The following is a 14,622-nucleotide window of genomic DNA, read 5'->3' as shown; positions in this document are numbered from 1 at the left end:
GTGCTATAGCAACATTAACAAGTAAATCTTTGAGACTACCCCAGTGGAGTAAGTATTCCTGTATTACAGGTAGGAAATTTTAAAGGGAAAAAGATTTGATGACTTTCCCAAAATACTGATAATGATTTTGAGACTTACAACTTAGGATTTTTTGGTTTACAAGTTTGAGATATTTAAACTATCATAGAATCATTCTCACCTTTCACTACAGGTACTTCTTGATGAGCAGCATTGCCATAAATACAAAAATCACACCTTTCCTTTGTGCTTTCTACCAGTTTTTTTCCAATTATACTTACATGGAATCCTCTGGCAAAACCCCACTTGGGTAGAATTTATTTTGGGCTCTTAAAGTCCTATTCACATTTATGTGATGCCATATAAAATAACGGAAACAGCAACGCAGTTAAAACCCAACTCAGCATTTGAAACATGAACAGTGTAGACCTCACTTCTCTATTATCCATATAGCTCAGACTCTATAAATGCCTTATAACAATTATTTTTTAATGAGCATACTAAATATCCAGCCAGTCCCATGGTAACCCAAGAGATCAGAAAAGCTCTGAGGGACCTGTTACAGTCTCTTGTGTAAATAATACAAAGTTAATAATTAATAAAGATTTTAAAACATTCTGATTGTGTATTAAATAGAGAAACTGAAACAGCTCCAAAGGAACCATACCATCCTCAGACAAAAAAATGTGTTTTTTTTTAATTTTATATAAAGCATACATTTGCCTTAAGAAGTAAAATCAAAGCTAATAAATTACATTTTAGAACTCTATTTAAAGACACTCATGGAGAGACTCAGGCTGACAAAACTCAGGAAATTCAAATGTGGAAGTAGAAACATAAATGTAAGAGGGGTGTAATTCATGCCATTATACCTGTTTGAAACAATTTGTGTGAGTTAAGGATAGAGTGCCAGCATAAACTTTGAATTTATTGGCTTTTGTTGCTTTAAATCAGACCCTTCACATTATTTAAACATAGTTTTTGTATTTAATATTCAGAGCGATAGAACACGTACATTTGGCTGCAGATAGATACATAATTCATGTTGGTAGGAAGCATACCTTATAACACTTAAGTGGTTTATTAAACTTGTTTCATGTGATATGGGATAAATTCTGTAATTGACGGCAAGTCACAGGCAGATCCTACATCTATCATATTTAAGATTACCTTATGTTATAGAAACTATTCTGCTTTGGCCTCTCAAAGGCCTTTTTTTTTTTTTCCCTGGAGAAAAAAATATATGAAATATGTTAATGTTGTTTAAAAATGACTTAAACCTGAACTCCTACATGAAATTAGTTTCGTGGTCTCAGCTCAGTCCCTAGCAGACAGTAGAGTATATCAGGAAAACTATCACAGATAATTTGGCACCAGCCAGTAGGACCAGCAGCCTGTGATCTAAAGAGGCTTGGCAATGAGCCTGGGGAGGCTGAATGACCTCTTATTTTAGGGACCATGAACTCCTGAAGTCAGAAGGGAGGTCACATTGTGCGGGGAGATTATTTCTGTACTCCTTGCTCCCTCTCAAGTTTATAGTTCATACCAGAATTATTTGAAAGTACCCCACCTATTTCATGAGCATGGACAGGAAAAAGAAAGAAAAGAGGACTGTCTCTCCCAGGCAGTGGAGTCCACTCAGATCTACTGAGGCTAGAATTTTGTGTCAAGTCTTCTATCATTTCTCTTATCTATATAGCTTTACCAATACAAACTGGGAAGAGTCTTAGGGCAGAGCAGGCTACAACTAGATTGTGGTGTTGCAAGCACTATGACATCTAACATTTCTGTCATTGTCTGCATCATAATGGACTGAAATGCTAATAGCCAGCAATAATTTGTTTGTCTCTTTGCTGCTGCTATTGATAACTATAAAGTGAAAATTTGAGACAGAAGTTCTAAAGCTAACAAGGCATGTCTAAAATAAGTAGATGGGTCAGGGTGACTAAAAGATTGCGCCACAGTAGTGCTTAAATCCCCTATTTTTTAAAGAATGGATAAAGGTAGATTATCAAGTATGTGCATACCATCTAATATTTTTGTTTCAACTGCTGTTATGTTTTTGTTTCTTTGGTAGTCATATTGCACCAGCGTGGAACAATGATCATTTAAGAATAGTTTTTTCAAAGTTCTGCTAATCGTGCTCATCACCAAGACAAGTGGAACCCTGCTGCCAAGATCTCTCCATAGTTATTATTAAAGTACTTTTTGAGATGAGATTATCCCAGCTTTCCTACAGGTTTTGAATAATGCAGCTGTTAATCTTCACATCTTAAGTGACAACTCAGATTTTAGATGATAGTGACAATGAGAACGAACAGAGCAGTTACACTGCAATTGTGCTAGTTCAAGCTCACTGCTAGTAAAGGTAGATGTGCCACGTTAGTGACTCTTAAACTATGTATGAAATACCTCTGCACAATCACAACTTCTGGAAACTTAATTTAATGGCAGAAGAATGAGAGGGAATCCGAGTTATGATTGAGAATTCTACTTTTCTTCCTTTGCCATTAATTAGCCCTTTTCCGTGAAAAGGTACACCAGTAAATATAGGTCTATTATAGGAATAGTCACAGAAAGATATAAGCTGTATAAATCCGTGAAAGAACATCAGAGGGTAATGTTTCTGTTGATGGTAGTATTTGTAGCAGATGTCTTTTTCTTCATTTTTTCTAGAAAGAAATGACATATTTAGAGGAAGTTCCCAGGATTTCTTTAAAAAGGTTGTTATAAGCTACAAAATAAAGGAGGCTTCAAGCAAATATTGAAATGTTCACTTTGGGAGTCATTCAATGAGCAAAACATCATGAGTACTCCTGTCTGGACATGTAGTAGTGTATAGATATCTGGCTACCTGAGTGTTTCCTTTGCATTTATGCTAGGTTCCCTTGCTATGAGTTTTTTATTTGACTAGTTCCTCATTGCATCTCTGCAGAATTGGGCTACTCTTGTTACAATTATTCTGTGATGCATTTATCGACTTCCTTAAGTTCATGGTTTATAAGGTACAGCCGTTTTCAGGGATATGGGGTTTGGATCGCAGGAGAGTAACTGAGTTTCTGTTTGGTTTCGCCTTTGTGTTCGTGCTTTTAAAGTCTCAGAACCTGAATGGATACAGGGAGCGGAAGGACCTGGTACACAGACAGCATCAACCTGGATGGCACTGTAACAAATTATTTTGTAATCAAATAATAAGAATTTTAATGGTTAAGTTGTCAGCAGAACCTTAGGGTCTGATTCCACAAGCTTTAGTGATAGCAGTAATCATTTTTGACATTAGTAACTTTACAGACAGCAAAGATCACTCAGGAGACTTAATTTTGTGGAAGCAGGCTCAGACTTCACGTGAACATTCATCTTCTCCATTGAACAGATTTATTTTAGTTGTGTGATGATAATAATATTCTCACATTTTTGAGACATTTTACAATGTCCTGCAGTTTTTTTCTAATTGGTACTGAATTTATCAGAGCAGTAAAATAAGATTTTAGCCCCTTTTCTCTTGACAGCCCACTAAAAAATCTTCAAAAGGAGCTTGGCAGTTGAAGAAATTATGTTTCTTAGGAAGAAGTCAGGCTGAAAGCCTGTGGAAACACTTGTCTCTTTTTACTCTGTATCAAATCAAGACAATGTTCTTGATATGGGATGGGAGAGAGAAGGGGGTTGACCATTAAATAAACCAACGGCACATTTGCATTGTGCCATTCAGATGGTACAGTTCAGTGTTGGAGTAAGGAAGTTACTTGAGACAAAGCTCTTGAATGAGGAACCTGGTTGGCCTTGAGATGCGACTGGCAAGAGGAAAGAGGCTTGTAAGCATTAATTCAGTGGAAGATTCCAGTTGAAGTAAAGAAGTAAAGAAGTTACAATCCTACAGTCCTCAGTAAGGAAGTTACAGTGCTCAGAAAATGTGTCCAGCTGTGATGTTGCTCCTTCAGGGCACCAAAAGAAAAGTCTATTAGACAGATGAAAAGTGTCAGATTTGTTATCCTCCCAAAGCGGGCAATATTTTTTTGTCTCTAACATAAGAACTGATGTAAAGATGAAGATAATCCTCATCTCTTTTGAGGAGATAGCATAAATATTTTGCAAATAAAATACTTTCAGAAATTTTTTTACCGTTGTAACAGCAGTTCACACAGATGATTCTTTTCCACTGGGATGCAGAAAACAAGCTTTTTTTCTGTTGTTCTGCTTTTGATCCGAGAGAACTCCAAAGTTAGTGTTAGAGAAACAGACACAAATCATCTAATGCACAGCAAATTTCCACTGGCACCATGTTTCATACTGATGTGTCTTGGACTTAGTTTAACGACGGTAGGATCAGTTTGATGTTATTGGCTCTTGGCCCTCATCTGAGAGGTGGTGAAAGATCTTCTTCTCTCTTCTTATTGTGAACACAAAAAGTTCAGCAAACCCCAGACTCCCACTGGCCTCAACAGAAATGCAGGAATTCAGGACGCTTAACACTTTCCAGGATTGGGCCCACATGGGTACGACCATTCATCAGTTAATTTTACTGCTTTTCGGCAGTTGTGAAATATACACCATGATACGCCTTTTTTGAACAGCTGGAAAATTATGTTGTAACTAAAATTCCATCATTCAGCTTTCTATGGAATGCATTTTGCTCTGAGAGCTGAGAGGCAATCCAAATAGTGGCTAGATACACCCTCACCATAGTCATAAATGTCACAGAATTTGGAGGGGTGGGATGTTGTTTTAGGACAAAGTAATTTTTTACTGACATTCATTTTACTTTGTATCTAACATGGGATTTTTATTGCATTCTATGTATAAAATGCAGAAAAACAGAAACGATAAGATGTTTAACATCCTTTTTGTAGTGTAATTGGGCATTCTATGCACCCTTACTTTTCTCAGTTGCACTATAAATCCTGAGGGTTTTTCCCTTGCAAGCCAAAATCTGCTGTTTTTACTAATCTCAATGGGCTGTTACATCAGCCTACAAAGTAATCTCAGTGGGACAAATTCCTGCCTCCAATACTCCCGTGTAAATTGAACGCAATCCTATAATTACGACTACCCCAAGAGCAGAATTCAGCCTAGTGATTTGGAAGAGCCAGGCAGGCAGCATTTGCCCAGCAGTATTTGCCCTCACTTTATTTTCTTCTTGCATTTGGAACCACAGCCCTGGGCGTGTTAACGTGTCCTGTAGAATTGAATGAACAGGAAAAGAGAGTGATGAGTAGTGTTTACAACTTCCGTTACTAGAAAAGCTGTCGCCCTTCATGTCTCACTGAAGTCAATGGAAGCTGAATGTGTTGGAAGGGAAGGTGGCACGAGGTCTCCACTAAGTTATGTTCCAGTGCAATACAAAGCACAGATGGAACGCGATTACAGCTAAGTTAAACCCAGTCAGCTACCACATAAGTTGAAGCTCAAGAAGATGATGTCAAAATTGTGTTTATAGTCTTAACTCTGGGAACTGGTTTCGAAGACCTCAAACTCTGTAAGATCTGAGGAATAGCAGCCCCTTTTTAAAGATCTGTCATAGCAGCTAAGTTGCTTGTAACATTGGAATTATTTCTTACTCTAATGAAATTATCTGCCAAGACTGTCCAGCCTGGTTACGCTACATGCGCTTGCAGTATAGAGTGATACTTATAGGCAACAAGTCCAGTTGTAGACTACTCTAAAAAGTGATTTTTCATCCTTTTCTTTTCAATGCCTCTGCTTTTGCTATCTCAGATTTTAGGTGCATAGAGTCTAAAAACGTAACCTTACAAACATGAGCTGTATCCAGAGTTATGAATTTGGCATTTAACATAGTTCTCTAGCAACATTCACCTTAATTCAATGGGACACACCTTCTGATCTCCTAAAGGACCGATTTTGTTGAAGATAATGGAAGATTTGAATGAAGAGATTCAGTAGCTACCACCTAAAATGTGCAGTAGAGAATTTTTGAAATAAGTAATTTAACATTTTATGACTTTTAACATTTTTACATTGTAGTGTATTTCACTTCCTTGTAAGTGATTTTAATTTTAATGAAAATTAAAAGATTGGCTGCATTACAGTCTGTCTTCTAGATAACCACAAAACTATTACAGGATAAGAGGCAGGTAGAGAATGCTCCACATTGCAACAGAAACATCCTTAAGCTCTATCCAGAAGACACTGACATAGCAATACAAGCACAATACATTCTTAATGCTTATTTCACGTCAAGATCCTACATAAATTCATGCGTATGTTGAATTTTTCATGCATGAACAGTAACTTTGAAGACAATGAACTATTCATATTCACAAATACAGCACACAGATAAGCACTGAAGGATGATTTAATCTTTGTCAAAGTGTGAACACTTTTTTTTTTTATCTTATCAGAAAAATGGACAGGTCTCATTGCAAGATTTTCCACATAAAATACACTGTTAAGTGTAAGCTACTGCCTTATGTGTTGTAACCAATATGGTGCATAAGCATATAAGAAATAGAGTATCTTTCTTTACTGCCTAAATATTAAAATACTACAGGGCAAATTCTGAAGTTTATTTCGAAGGTCAAATTTTCACTGAATAAATATTGAACAAGAGCTTCAAACTATGACCTCATTACTAATTGTGTCTGTTTTCTTCTAACATGTGTGCTACTAACATTTTAGATTTACCTGAAAATGCCTGGCAGAACAGAACTCTTTACAGTCGCAGAATCTCACTGGTATGGAGAGGTCTTGGTGAATGAAGCCTTAAGAGATTTCTGGCTCTTAAAATCTTAAAATCCCAGGTTTATTCTGTCTCTTCTTTCATAAAAGCAGAACTCTGCAAGGATCCCTGGCAGAGATTTCGTCTGGCCACTGTATGACAAGGAGCAAGACCCCAAACCCCTGCTAGCCAGCAAAGGAAGGAGGAATTTTGAGTTCCTGACTTCCCTGAGATTGGCAGGAGGTGAAGGATATTAAAATTCAGTTCGCTGCACTATCGCCACACTGTCTTCAGTGTCTTTTAACCACTCTGACTGTTACCATAAGACCATTGGAGCTATGCTGCCACCAGCATGTAAAAGCCCTCCAGATTTTGAAAAGCGCTAGCACAAAACCTGCACTTCTGTGTTTCACTGGAGATGATTTTTGTACTTTTCTCCTAATTACCATATTTATGTTCCCAAAAGCAGCAAGCTGACTTTCTCGGAAACTTGTTTTTAAAGGTTTTGTTTATTCTGTATGCACCAAAATGTTTCCTACTTTCATGGTATCTGAGCCAAACTTTGGGTGAAATACTTCATGATAGTAATCAGCAAGTCAGCTGGTAAACATGGAAAATCTTAGATAGCCACAGATTGTACCAAAATAATTACACAAGAAGGAAAGCATTGATGAGCAATCCAAAAAAAGTATAGCCTTCAAGAGTAAGTAGTATCATAAAAAAAACTCTTATATTTGTTTATTTTCTGTTTTAAATGCAGTTAGTAAAAAATGAACTCCACAGAGAAATATACCTGAAAGCTCAACATGCAAATAAATAAAGCAATAAAAGTATCTGTATTTTTTAAACAAGAGGGAAACAAAATAGGTGACCACCTATTTTTTCACTTTCTCTTTGATCATTTAATTTACAAAAAAATTATGGCTAGACAAATATATGTACTAATTGTTACATTTTTTTTAAATGCAAAAATGCAAAAGGTATAGCGTTACATCTGGGGTTTGGTTTTTTTTGTTTTTTTTTTTTTGTTTCAGAATGTAGCCTGACTTTATTTTACTACAAAATCATTGCAGCATATCATATATCAGTCATTGGAATAAACCGAGGGAAGTGGTGGATTCCCCAACATTGGACACTTCAAAGATCTGGCTGGACAGGGTGCTGGGCCGCCTTGTCTAGACTGTGCTTTTGCCAAGAAAGGTTGGACCAGATGATCCTTGAGGTCCTTTCCAACCTGGTATTCTATGATTCTGTGATATACTCTGACATATTTGTTTATAAATCCTGCTTCATTTTTCTGTAAGAGGGTAGTTAGATGCAAAACCACATTGAGATCTGTCTCTTCAGCTGACGGCTTTTAGGAGCACCCATCAGGTTATCTTTGTGAATTTGCCACTTGCACAGGATTGCTGATGGTCTTTATTTGTCTAATCATCACATGCACCATATCCTTTAAATAGTAAGCCATTCTGAATACAATTTTTTAAAAGCAGCTTCCCCAGCTGGGACACATAGTTATTACCTCCAGTTCCAATCCTTCAGCCAGGATGGGATGTCAGACTTAAAGTAGGAGTTTTATATTTTTATGTGTTTGCCTGGATATCTGCACCAACAAGCTACATATTTTATAATCTGCCTTTAAAACTGGACTAAAACCAAACTGAAATGTTTATAATCAATATGAGTGTAAAAATAGCAGTCCCACAAAAATATTAAATTAGCCATGAAGTAACAAATACTTCTCATGTATATGGCACATCCCTTTCCAGCAGCACACCATCACCCCCTTTACAGAGGTGATGCTGGCAGCACACCTGGGAAAGATGACACTCCAAGGCTGGCTAAGAGGCACTGCAAAGGCAACGGGTGCTCCCAAAGGGTGGCCTGCTGGCAGACAGAGTTTTGTTCTTGCCTCCATAGGTCCCAACTGCATCAGCACAGCCTGTACGTGCATTTGGGGAGGCAGACGTTCGTATTTCCCCTCTACATTCTGTCAGGACAAAATTACGATAAAACAGCATCAATTCATATAAACCATACCATTCAGTGATGAGAAAAGCTCTCTTATAGTACTTTCTTGCACACGAACTGGAAACACTTGCTGAGTAGACTGAAGATGGACTGTCTGTCATAGTTGGAGGCACAGCTGCAGACTGTGATTCTGGCGCAGGCTCTCTAGTGCCTAAGCCATATCGTATGGATGTACGCCACAAACCTGTACAGGCTGATACAGGCTGAGGTATAACCCACATGGTCGTACTCAGATCTGTATGCTTAGATGTAGACTGTGCATGTTTTGTACCACAGCAGTGCAGATTTTTAGTAGTAAGCCAGTGCTGCTGAAAAGTACAGTAACTTCCCCGTTTTTCAAGAGATATCTGTGGGCTTAACAAGATACAGTAATGGGAGCGCAGCCAGTGCAGTTGAGTTCAGCTCCACGGAAAGTCCTGCCTGCCTGTTCCCAATTCCCTGTCTCGCTTTCCTCACCTGCCAAACCCTGGCACTGCTGTGGACTCACAGTCAGGTGCGCATGAGACTCTTCAGGAGTGTCCAGGTAAGTGATTCTTTGCTTTATACATGTGTATAGTGCAACAGCTCTAACGCACTAGAGATGATGACAGAAAGCTCCCGACACACAAAACTGCAAGATCTGCAGGATGTAGTGTATTTTAATTTGCAGTTGAACGAGGCTTCTAACTGTAAATTGTGCTGCCAGTTACTCTGTTCCTCGGACTACGATTCGGCACAGACAGTTGCGAAAGGAGGCTTGAGGCAGCAGTTGCAGGCAGGGTTAAAGGAAGAAGGAGGACACTTTTCTCAGTTGATTGATACCCCTTCCTGCTTTCTGAGAGCAGCTGGACCCTTAAGGAACTGAATCAGATTGCTGTAACTGCTTATCAAGGCAAAGGAACTCCTTAGACAGAATGAACAGATTGGTGTTTTCTCCGGCCAGCTTCACCTCTCCATCTTCAAAAGGAGTGTCTTTGACACATCCAAGCCCAATGGAGCTCCCCTCTCCCGCTCCTTTGGTTGGTCAGGGCTCTTACAAGTTTCATTTCCAGTGGCCGTGTTTCACAAAACTTGCCTCAAAATGCAGTGACATTGCCACGTGAAATCAAAGAATTGTAAATGGAGGCAAAAAAGTTCAACAGAGCCTGAGGGGGCCAGTACAGTTGTTGCCAGTGGGTCAGAGGATGGTGGTGTGACTCGGGCAGGAATCCCAACTTAGCCCAACCTCCCGCCCAAAGCAGTGAAGGGTAGGAACCTCCTGCATTACAGAGGGTTCGTGTCAGGAATGCACATTGTGTTTCATTCTCACCTATGGCGTGGTAATGAAGAAGACTGGCTTTCCTTTTTTTTCAACAACATACTGGTAGAAATAACCCAAATAAGCATTTTAAAAATCGATTTCCAGCCTACAGCCTACAAAATGCACATTTATATTTCTTCCCAGGAAATCTGAACTATGTTAATTGTAATTCTCACTATAATTACTTTAAGGTTTTGAGGCGTAATGAAAAAACATTTTCAACTGTTACATATTTTTTATTAGGATTGTGACCGAGTCAGACAGCAGTGGCCGCACAACAATAAATTGTTGGCCTACTTTTTCTGTTCTTTATAAATGTGCCCAAACTCAGCTTTCTAGCCTGGAAATTTTTTATATTCACAGAATATAAATGCAAGACAGTAGAGGACTACACCCAAAATCTCTACAGAAATCACATAAAGATACTTTGATAAAAGTATATAAACAAGTGAATGGTGTGGAGAAAATAAATTTGCATTTTCCCATTAAATACCTGAAAACAATGCTGTAAAATAAAAAATGTTTAATGTTGGCAAATTCAAATAAATTAAAATAAGATTTATTTATATGACAAATAATTAGAGTGTGTCACTCAGTGCCACACAAAGTTAGTAAAAATAAGAACTTGGCTAAGATTTGAAAGGGACTGGTGATTTATAGAAATAAAGACAATGTAGAGGTGACCACAGGTAAAGCTGACCAAAAAAAAGGACTGAATAGAACATGCTTTTTCTTCACAGTCTTTCCACTTTCTGTAATATCAGTGCTGGAGACAGCTCATTGGATCAGTTCCAGCATGACAGTTCTAATTTTATGTTTGTCTTTAAGAACAACTTAATAACTGACTTGAAACTAGTAACTGCAAAATTATATCAAATGAAATAGAGAAACATCACTTCATATAGTATGATAATGGTAAAATTCACTGTTACATGAGGTCATAGAACCAAATGCTGTGGCTGAGCTTTATTAAAATCTAAGTAAATTTATGACCAATAGAAACCTTTACAGTGGGGCCTTATAACCCTAGGGCAATCAAATTTTATGCAGATCTGGGCTAGTTGCCTAAGAAGTTCTGTATTTCACAACTGAATTGGTATCCAGTGGGAGTTGTGGACTATCATCCATTCTGTACACAAACGGGCTTTGTTCCGTCTTTCTGCAGCTCAGCATTACCTGCTGTTATAGGATACAGAACCTGAGGAACCAACCACCTGCTGCTGTATGGCGTACCTGGTGTTCTGATAAACTGGAGGGCTCCAAGGGAGAACATTAGATGCCACAGCCCAGTCAAATTAACCAAAGGTACAGTACTTCCTCCTCCCTTTTAAGGCAAGGAAATTATACATTTTTCTCAAATTGCACACATTTCTGATTTTTCCTATAAAGAGAATGCATTTCATTGGATAAAATAATCTTATTTTCCTACTGTTGTCTCCTTCCATTAAAAAAAAATTCCTTCCTAATTTTCACCATCATTGGAATCCAGAGAGATCAGAGCGGAATTCTTGCACTCTTTAAGGGTTACCCAGTATTTTAGTTATTAATTAGATGTGTTAATGATCACTTCAGTTTCCAAAAGGGGATATGTGTGTACTGTGTCAGAATGCACTAAGCTTTAATTCTGAAGAAGGCTAGCCAAAATAATAGCTACGATACTATTCTATTCTATTCTATTCTATTCTATTCTATTCTATTCTATTCTATTCTATTCTACTCTGTTCTACTCTGTTCTGCTCTGTTCTACCCTATCCTATCCCCTGTAACTCTATGACTTTATAATGCTTTGCAGTAGCAAAAACAAGTTGACTTGTAACACTAAGTTGAAGAAAATCTTTCTTCTACATGCTAGCAAGTGTACAGTCCAGGTAAAAGACATCACATCATTCTGCTTAGGTGACACCTGTCATTGGATCATGATTACATTCCATGCTGAGAATGGCTTGATAATGGAAATGGAAGTTCAATCTGAAGGTGAAAAAGAATCTGGGATGAGCAGCTGAAAATGTGGGATGACTGAAGACTGCATAAATTCATCAGAATGTGCTATGATAAGACAATTAAAAGGAATGTAGTTTTTCTGACTATCCAAGCAAAAGTTGATTATTATTTTAGAGCATTCATGGAAGCATACTGCTAAAATCAGCATTTTCCACTGAAAGTATTTTTTCTTTTGCATGAAGATCTATTTATATATTTGCTGAATTATTTCATAAATTATGTTTTCCTTGCAGAAATACTCAGCATGGACAACTGCAGATGGAGAAGAAAGAACAATGATGTATGCCAAAAATCTTTTTAAAATGTAAGCTATAAACACTGTACTATGTTTGCTTGGACCATGAAATGGAAACAGATTGGTCAAACAGCAACAAGAGCAACATTTGCTCTTGTTTTAACACTAATAATTCTTAACTTGAAGTGTCTACGAAAGAGAATATAATCTGTATCTAGGAAATCTTTGAGTTTTCTTATTTAACCCTGAAACATGGTGTACAGTTTCACATTTTGTTCTCTGAATTTGGATGCAGTTTCACTGTTTTCTCTCTCAGTCAAAATATTACAGAGATTGAGATTGTTGCACAGAATTTTGTTTCCTCTGTCATGTTTTGACCATGAAATTATAGGGATACCGTAGACTTCAGTAATAACACCTCTCATCAGCACCATATTTTAAAAGTAAGAAATTGTTGAAGTTTTAAATGTAATGTAAATTAACACTATTGAAGGCAAAGATAACATCCCACAGGAATCTGTGCGTGCCATATGCCATATAGCTCCCAGAATGATTTTCCATGTATCTGTCTGACCTGCTTTCTACTTGTGAAATGTGTATCACTGAAAAGAAAGTAATAAAAATGTATTAGTCTCTGTGATTTCTAAGCAGTAATTCCTAATATTATATTTACAGTGCTACCAATACAGTAAGTCCTCCCGCCTTTGATGTCTGTATTTGGAATTTATCTCAAAGCAAAGCATTTTAAGAACTCCACAATATGTTGCTTATTTACTATCTAAAAAACCCTATTAAATAATTTTTCTTTCCCAATGGATGACTCTGTAGCAACACCCTAGATTGGAATGCCAAGGCATAGAGGGCAATCAAGTGCCACAACTAGAATTTCTAATTCCATGTCAAGCATTGATACACAGTGTTTTACCACAGCAGGTTTCAGTCCTGATGCTGTATTTTATTCATATGCACGTAGATCAGTTCTACACCTAATACTATTTTTCTTGGCATGTAGCTAGCACATAGCTTATTTCTTCCACACTGCCTTGAATGTATTGTATATTTATCCTTTGCTCTAATGAATGAGTCAGATACTTTCATGTCTCACTATGGATACAGTAAATGAATAAATGTCATTGTATTATATCAGTTAGAAACCTGATTTTGATCTTTGAAAACAGAACTTGAAGCATAGACACGTATCTATTTGAGGACATTAAATTTACTGCACAGGCACCCAGTACTTGGTGACAGACACATGTTAATCTGTGTTTCTTATTCCATGCCCTAATTCAGCAAAGCACTTAACCGAAGTGCTTGATCTTAAACAAATACTTAAGTCTTTTCCTGTCAGAGATGTTTTTTTCAAATTAGTGTCCCATTTCAATACAACAAGGACATCCCTTAAACCCCCAAAAATAAGGTAGAATTTTGTTAGTCTAGGTTTTCCGCTGGAACTCCACACGTGACTTTGTATATAAGATGGATCTCTTCTGGGAAGCTTAAGGAAAACAGAGCAGCTGCCAACAAGCCATATCAGCCACCCGTTACCACTAAGCACCTGAAGAAAAATGATCACTTGCCTCAGTTTAAAATGAAAGACAGTGTGACCAAATAATGAGAGAAGTAAATGTCTCATTTTGCCGGACAAGACTAAAATCTTCTAGGGCTAATCTGAAGCTGCCCAGGGCTTAACTCAGTCTTCAGCCTTTGTATGTTTTGGAAGCTACTTTCTTAATTGAGAACATTTTGTACTGTCATATAATTTTTCTCTTGTATGCAACAAACAGAGTCTGTTTCATCATGACAAATAGAGAAGAAATCCTGTCTTGGAACTTTTCAGGACAGAATTTTATTTTATTGTAGATATGTTTGTATGCCATGATAATAATCACTAAGCATAGCTGTCATTTGTTATGTGATTACACACAGTATGAAATAGAATGTCTTGGTTTTGTATGGTTTGGAGATGGTCACTTAAAGGGCAGCTACAAAGAGGACAGAGGCTCTCTCTTCACAAGGAGCCACAATGAGAAGACAAGAGGCAATGGATACAAGTCGCACTGAGGGAGGTTTCATCTTGCCATAAAAATAAATTTTTTACAGTGAGAACAATCCTAGGAACTGGAACAACCTCCCCAGAGATGTGGTGGTGACCCCATCGCTGGAGGTTTTCAAGATGGAATTGGACAGGGTGCTCCATAATCACACCCAGGCTCCCTTTCCCATGAAGGGTTGGACCAGATGATCTTTCGACCTCCCTTCCAACCTTGGCTGTTCTGCAATTCTGTAATTAGAAAGGATTAACACAAACTTGTAAATTGCTAGAGAGTAGGCATCTCTTCTCTTTCTTTGTACAATGACTAAGGATTTATAAATTTAGAACTC

At 37.6% G+C, this 14,622-nt stretch overlaps 1 long non-coding RNA gene across 1 annotated transcript in view; it reads right to left on the bottom strand.

The window, feature by feature from the left end:
- Nucleotides 1-7,564: 7,564 nt before the first annotated feature.
- Nucleotides 7,565-14,622, bottom strand: part of LOC141736101 (uncharacterized) — a 35,565-nt gene continuing 28,507 nt past the window's right edge. Inside the window, exon 7 of the long non-coding RNA XR_012584896.1 lies at nucleotides 7,565-14,521. This is a non-coding gene — a long non-coding RNA (uncharacterized LOC141736101). The remainder of the gene's footprint in view (nucleotides 14,522-14,622) is intronic.

This window comes from Larus michahellis, chromosome Z (assembly GCF_964199755.1).
Source record: "Larus michahellis chromosome Z, bLarMic1.1, whole genome shotgun sequence".
Taxonomy (NCBI): domain Eukaryota; kingdom Metazoa; phylum Chordata; class Aves; order Charadriiformes; family Laridae; genus Larus; species Larus michahellis.
This window is presented reverse-complemented; position numbering and strand designations above follow the sequence as displayed.